This window comes from Notamacropus eugenii, chromosome 2 (assembly GCF_028372415.1).
Source record: "Notamacropus eugenii isolate mMacEug1 chromosome 2, mMacEug1.pri_v2, whole genome shotgun sequence".
In the NCBI taxonomy this organism is placed as follows: Eukaryota; Metazoa; Chordata; class Mammalia; order Diprotodontia; family Macropodidae; genus Notamacropus; species Notamacropus eugenii.
Genome location: NC_092873.1, coordinates 487,126,328 through 487,133,465, shown reverse-complemented (window position 1 = coordinate 487,133,465; position 7,138 = coordinate 487,126,328). Strand labels below are relative to the sequence as shown.

The following is a 7,138-nucleotide window of genomic DNA, read 5'->3' as shown; positions in this document are numbered from 1 at the left end:
GGTTCCTTCTACACCAGAGAAGGAATTTATTCATGAGCCACATTTGATAAAATGCCTTTAAAATCCTTGCTGATCATGATTCTCTAAGGTAACACTTTTTTTTATGATTCAGTACAAGTATATTTTGCTTGACTAAAACTGTTTACCATGGATGTAGAAGCTGTGAAAAAGAGAATTTGCTCTAGTACCACCTTGAATCAAGGGTGGCAAATGCCAGGGTTTCTTCCTTTCTTGTTCAATTCTAGCCACCAAAATTTCAAGAAGGAAATTGATTTGGTAAACCGTGTCCATAGGAAAGCAAATAGAATGGTGACTGGCCTCAACATCATCAAGATTATACGTGTATTGTGTGAAAGGACCTGGGATGTTTAGCCTAAAGAAAATAAGACTTGGGAAGGACATGGTAGTTGATTTCAAATATTTGATGGGCTATCAAGAAGAAAAGGATTCTGTCTATCATTTCTCTATCTATCTATCTAAGAAGTAGAGTCAGTACTCAAACTCATACGCTCTGCCTCTCAGCACTTCATCTCCCACCTGCATGCCTTTGTACTTACTATCCCCTGTGTCTGGACTTCTCTGCCCTTTAATCCCTGGCTTTTGGTTTTCCTGACTTCCTTTAAGACTCAGCTGAAATGCAGTCTCTGGCAAAAGATCTTTCATAGTCTCCCTAGCTGCCTTTCTCTTCCCTCTAAGATTACTTTCCATATACTCTACATATAACTTGTATGTGCTTAGTTATTTACATATTGTTTCTTCCAATCAGATGTGAACCCCACAAAGGCAGAGATGTTTTTTTTCCTTTCTTGTATCCTCAGCACTTAGCACAATACCTGGCACATTTAGGTACTTTATAAATGCTTGTTGACTGACTTCCAAATCAAAGCTATTTCTTCTTGTATTGAATGGAATTGAAATATACACATGTGAGTATCCCCCTTGCAAAAGTTCTGCCATAAAAGGTTAGATGACATTTAGTCATTAACCATTTATTAAGCTCCTACCACTTCACTAACCATTGGAGAATTGTTGTTATTATTGTTGTCCTTTGTTTTTAAAGAGCACCCATGACATCCCAAGGTGATATCTTGACTTGCTTGTGAATTGAAGTGAGGCAGAGCTGTACAAAATCATCAGCCTCCCTCTCTCTTTTCAGAGGCAAGACAAAAGTCAAGAAGACAGTAGATGACTTTGGCATCTTTGTTGGCTGACCAAGCTCTAAGCCCTCCACAATGTCTGCTTTAGCCACTCTTATGACTGTTGGAACAAAGTGCTTTCATCTGCCCACTCCACCCAGGGAAGTCTTTACATGCTTAAGTTAGATATCCTACCTCCCTGATACATTTGAGGTCTGTTGGTTACCCTGAAACTGGTTTAGCCTTCTGCTGAGATGGTTTTACCAGGGTGTGGCCATCACAGTATTGCTGGCCTTTGAAACCACAGATGAGAGTTGGGTGAGAGGTGGATACCAAAGGTGGAAGAGCAGCCCAGGAAAGGGTTCTGAAGTCCTCACACCATAGAGGCTAGTCCTCGCTAGACATCCCATAGGGTACCAACATATTGAAGGCATCTCCAGACTCCTACAGCAAAAACTTCCGCTAGTGCCAAGTCAAATAACAACAATAACGGAAGAAAAAAAATGTGGGAAAAATAATTTTAAGATGAGTATTATGACTGAACCAAATCCTAGTAGCGTTTGGGTTACATTTGTATGAACCTGAGAGAACAGACCAAAACATTGGAAAATGACCAACTCTTTGTGACCCCATTTGGGGTTTTCTTGACAAAAGGGAGTGATTTGTCATTTTCTTCTGCAGCTCATTTTACAGATAAGGAGACTGAGGCAAGCAGGGCTTAGCAATTTGCTTAAGATCACACAGCTAGTGAGTTTTTGAGGTTGGATTAGAACTCAGGTCTTCCTGACTCAAGGTCGGGTGTTCTATTCACTGTGCCACTTAGCTGCCCTGGGAAAAAAAAAAAAAAAACAGGTCCATGCAACATACCAATTACTGTGCTACTGAATTATCTAGACTTTTCTATAAAAGTAATGCTAGAGGAGGAAGGAGCCAAGATGGCAGAGTAGAAAGATGGACCTGCTATAGTTCTCCCCCCATAGTTCATATAATACCTATAAAAAAATGACACTAAACAAATTCCAGAGCAGCAGAAGCCACAAAAAAACAGAGTGAAAGTGATTTCCAGCCCAAGACAACCTGGAAGGCTAACAGGAAAGGTTTATCGCACCAGCCTCAGAGTAGAGCACAGCCCAGCATGAGTCATGCAGCGTGAACAGGACTGGAGCAGGCTTCAGGGTGTGGAATCCCGGGTAGGAGTTGCAGTTCCCAAATTTCACAACCCACAAATGCCAGAGACAGCTTCAAAGGTTGGTAAGGAATTTCACCTGGGGGAGAATGATCTACCCCCAGCCTCAGTCCCAGGGCAGTGCCAGCCACTGTGACAATGGCATCCATTTTGGGAGCTCTTTGCCTTAAGACCCTGGGGGAATTCAATGACTGATCTGGGTCTCAGTCCTGAGTAGGGGCTCTGGGGTGAGAAGGAGCACTGACATGGTGGAATTGGTGGTGACTGTGGAGAGGGAGCCCTACTTGCAGTTCCAGGGCAGAAAAACTTGTGGTTGCTCCCAGACCAGAGTGCAGGCCAGGAGAGGAATAAACTCTAGAGTATAATATAGAGTATACCCTCCACTTGACAAAGGGGTCAAAAGTCAAGTAACTGTCTGGGAAAATGGCCAAAAAAAAGGGAAAAAATAAGATTATTGAAGGTTACTTGCTTGGTGAAAAGGTATTCTCTTTCATTCTTTCAAATGAGGAAAAACAAAGCATACTACCAGAGAAGATATAAAAGTCAAGGCTTCTGCATCCAAAACCTCCAAGAAAAATGCAATGGTCTCAAGCCATGGAAGAGCTCTAAAAGGATTTTGAAAATCAAGTAAGACTGCAATGCAGGGACTTAAAAAATTCCCATTCTTGGCAAAATGCCTTCCACATCCAGAGAAAGAACTATGGAATTCAATCACAGAATGAAGCAGATAATTTTCTTTTGTATTATGTTTTAGTTTGCTTTATGATTTCTCCCATTCATTTTAATTCTTCTATGCAACATAATTAAAGTGAAACTGTATTTAATAGGAATGCATGTCTAGAGCCCATATAAAATTGTATGCCTTCTCAGAGAGGGAGTGAAGAGGTAGGGAGAAGGAAGGGGAGAAAGGAAAAAAAGTCTAAAATATAAGGAAGTGATTGTAGAACACTGTAAACAAATAAAATAACAAAAAAAATTTAAAAAGAAGCAACCAACAAAGCCCAAAACACAGATAAATTCATTGTGAGCATAGCTCATAAATGTGCATACAGGGTGTTCTTGATGTACCTAGGCAAACAATAACTTCTCAAAAATTATTTTGTGTACTACTTTTGAGGTATGTATTTTTTTTTTATTATTAAATTTATTTATTTAACTTTTAACATTCATTTTCACAAAATTTTGGGTTACAAATTTTCTCCCCTTTTAACCCCTCCCCCCCCAAACACCAAGCATTCTAATTGCCCCTATGACCAATCTGCTCTCTCTTCTATCATCCCTCTCTGCCCTTGTCTCCATCTTCTCTTTTGTCCTGTAGGGGCAGATAGCTTTCTATACCCCTTTACCTGTTTTTCTTATTTCCTAGTGGCAAGAACATTACTCGACAGTTGATCCTAACACTTTGAGTTCCAACTTCTCTTCCTCCCTCCCTCCCCACCCCTTCCCTTTGGAAGGCAAGCAATTCAATATAGGCCATATCTGTGTAGTTTTGCAAATGACTTCCATAATAGTTGTGTTGTATAGGACTAACTATATTTCCCTCCATCCTATCCTGTCCCCCATTACTTCTATTCTCTTTTGATCCTATCCCTCCCCATGAGTGTCGACCTCGAATTGCACTCTCCTCCTCATGCCCTGCCTTCTATCATCCCCCCCACCCTGCTTGTCCCCTTATCCCCCACTTTCCTGTATTGTGAGATAGGTTTTCCTACCAAAATGAGTGTGCCCTTTATTCTTTTCTTTAGTGGAATGTGATGAGAGTAGACTTCATGTTTTTCTCTCACCTCCCCTCTTTATCCCTCCACTAATGAGTCTTTTGATTGCCTCTTTTATGAGAGATAATTTGCCCCATTCAATTTCTCCCTTTCTCTTCCCAATATATTTCTCTCTCACTGCTTGATTTCATTTTGTTTTAAAGATATGATCCCAACCTATTCAATTCACTCTGTGCACTCTGTCTCTATGTATGTGAGCGTGTGTGCATGTGTAATCCCACCCAGTACCCAGATACTGAAATGTTTCAAGAGTTACAAATATTGTCTTTCCATGTAGGAATGTAAACAGTTCAGCTTTAGTAAGTCCCTTATGACTTCACTTTGCTGTTCACCTTTTCATGGTTCTCTTCATTCTTGTGTTTGAAAGTCAAATTTTCTTTTCAGCTCTGGTCTTTTCATCAAGAATACTTGAAAATCCTCTATTTCATTGAAAGACCATTTTTTCCCCTGAAGTATTATAGTCAGTTTTGCTGGGTAGGTGATTCTTGGTTTTAGTCCTAGTTCCTTTGACTTCTGGAATATACTGTTCCATGCCCTTCGATCCCTTAATGTAGAGGCTGCTAGATCTTGTGTTATCCTGATTGTATTTCCACAATACTTGAATTGTTTCTTTCTAGCTGCCTGCAGTATTTTCTCCTTGACCTGGGAACTCTGGAATTTGGCCACAATGTTCCTAGGAGTTTCTCTTTTTGGATCTCTTTCAGGCGGTGTTCTGTGGATTCCTTGAATATTTATTTTGCCCTCTGGTTCTAGAATCTCAGGGCAGTTTTCCTTGATAATTTCATGAAGGATGATGTCTAGGCTCTTCTTTTGATCATGGCTTTCAGGTAGTCCCATAATTTTTAAATTGTCTCTCCTGGATCTATTTTCCAGGTCTGTTGTTTTTCCAATGAGATATTTCACATTATCTTCCATTTTTCCATTCTTCTCTCTTTGTTCTGTGATTTCTTGGTTTTGCATAAAGTCATTAGCCTCCATCTGTGCCATTCTAATTTTGAAAGAACTATTTTCTTCAGTGAGCTTTTGAATCTCCTTTTCCATTTGGCTAATTCTGCTTTTGAAAGCATTCTTCTCCTCATTGGCTTTTTGAACCTCTTTTGCCAATTGAGTTAGGCTAGTTTTTAAGGTGTTAATTTCTTCAACATTTTTTTGGGTCTCCCTTAGCAGGGAGCTGATCTGCTGTTCATGCTTTGACTTCATGTCTCTCATTTCTCTTCCCAGCTTTTCCTCCACCTCTCTAACTTGATTTTCAAAATTCTTTTTGAGCTCTTCCATGGCCTGAGCCCATTGGGTGGGCTGGGACACAGAAGCCTTGATTTCTGTGTCTTTGCCTGATGGTAAGCATTGTTCTTCCTCATCAGAAAGGAAGGGAGGAAATGCCTGTTCGCCAAGAAAGTAACCTTCTATAGTCTTATTTCTTTTCCCTTTTCTGGGCATTTTCCCAGCCAGTGACTTGACCTCTGAATATTTTCCTCACACCCACCTCACCTCCTGATCCTCCCAGCCCGTGTTTGTGGTCTGAGATTCAAATGCTGCTTCCAGCCTCAGGGCTTTTGGCGGGGGCAGGGCTGCTATTCAGTATGAGATTATGATCTGGTGCTGAGATCGGGGCAGGGCCACCTCTCAGGCTCAGTTCCCTCAGGGGGTTTATGCGCAGACCTTTCGCAATAGATTCAGATTCAGGCTCCCGCCTGCTTGGGGAGCCCCTGTCTGCAGCCGCCTCTCAGCTTCTACCTCCCGGGGGGGGGGGGCCTGAATTATGGGGGCACCCCACTCCCCTCTCGACCCGCCAAAGAGACTCTCTCACCCACCCCTGTCACCTGTGGGTGGAGGGACTTGTGCGGGCCGCTGGAGATCCCGTCCCTGAAGCCTGCTCGGATCTGTTTCTCTCGGTGCCGCAGCCGTGGCCGCAGCAGGTCTGGGCTGGGCTTTGTGTCTGCAGCGCGACGGACCTTTTGCGAGAGGTTTGCAGATCCCTCTGTGGGTGGAGGGACCCGCGTGGCCGCTGGAGATCCTGTCTGTGAAGCCTGCTCGGATCTTTTCCTCTCGGTGCCGCGGCCACGGCAGGGCTGCACTCAGCTCCCAGTCCCGGCGCCCAGTCCGCAGAGCGAAGGACCCCCCGGCGAGAGGTTTGCAGGTCTCTCTGGAACAGAAATCTCCCTCGCTCCAATGTTCTGTGACCTCTGGGTGCGGAATTCGCCGTGAGTTACTTCCCTGTAGCCATTCTATGGGTTGTGGGTTCAGAGCTATGTGTATGTGCGTCTTTCTACTCCGCCATCTTGGCTCCGCCCCCGAGGTATGTATTTTTTAAAGTAAAGATTTTCTTTTAATTAAAAAAAATCAAGTAAGAGAGGTGGAAGAGAAATTGGGAAGAAAAATGAGAGTGATGCAAAAAAAATCATGAAAAGTGAGTCAATAGCTTGTTAAAGGAGACATAAAAAAAATGTTGAAGAAAATAACACCTTTAAAAATAGACTAATCCGAATGGCAAAAGAAGTCTAAAAAGCCAATGTTTCAAAAAGCAGAATTAGCCAAATGGAAAAGGACGTTCAAAAACTCACTGCAGAAAATAGTTCTTTAAGAATTAGAATGGAGCAGATGGAATCTAATGACTATGAGAAATCAAGAAATTGTAAAACAAAAACCAAAAGAATGAAAAAAATAGAAGACAATGTGAAATATCTGTTGGAAAAATAACTGACCTGGAAAATACATGCAGGAGAGACAATTTAAAAATTATTGGTCTGCCTGAAAACCATGATCAAAAAAAGAGCTTAGACATCACCCTCCAAGAAATCATCAAGGAAAACTACTCTGATATTCTAGAAGTAGAAGGTAAAATAAAAACGGAAAGAATTCACCAATCAACTCCTGAAAGAGATCCCAAAAGGAAAACTCCTGGGAATATTGTAGCTAAATTCCAGAGTTCCCATGTCAAGGAGAAAATATTATAAGCAGCCAGAAAGAAATAGTTCAAGCATTGTGGAAATACAATCAGGATAGCACAAGATCTAGCAGTTTCTACATTAAGGGACTGAAGG

General features: G+C 41.9%; 1 pseudogene; it reads left to right on the top strand.

Annotated features, from left to right (window-relative positions):
- Positions 1-2,278: 2,278 nt before the first annotated feature.
- The window catches only part of LOC140523211 (alpha-enolase pseudogene), a 62,496-nt pseudogene continuing 57,636 nt past the window's right edge, over positions 2,279-7,138 (top strand).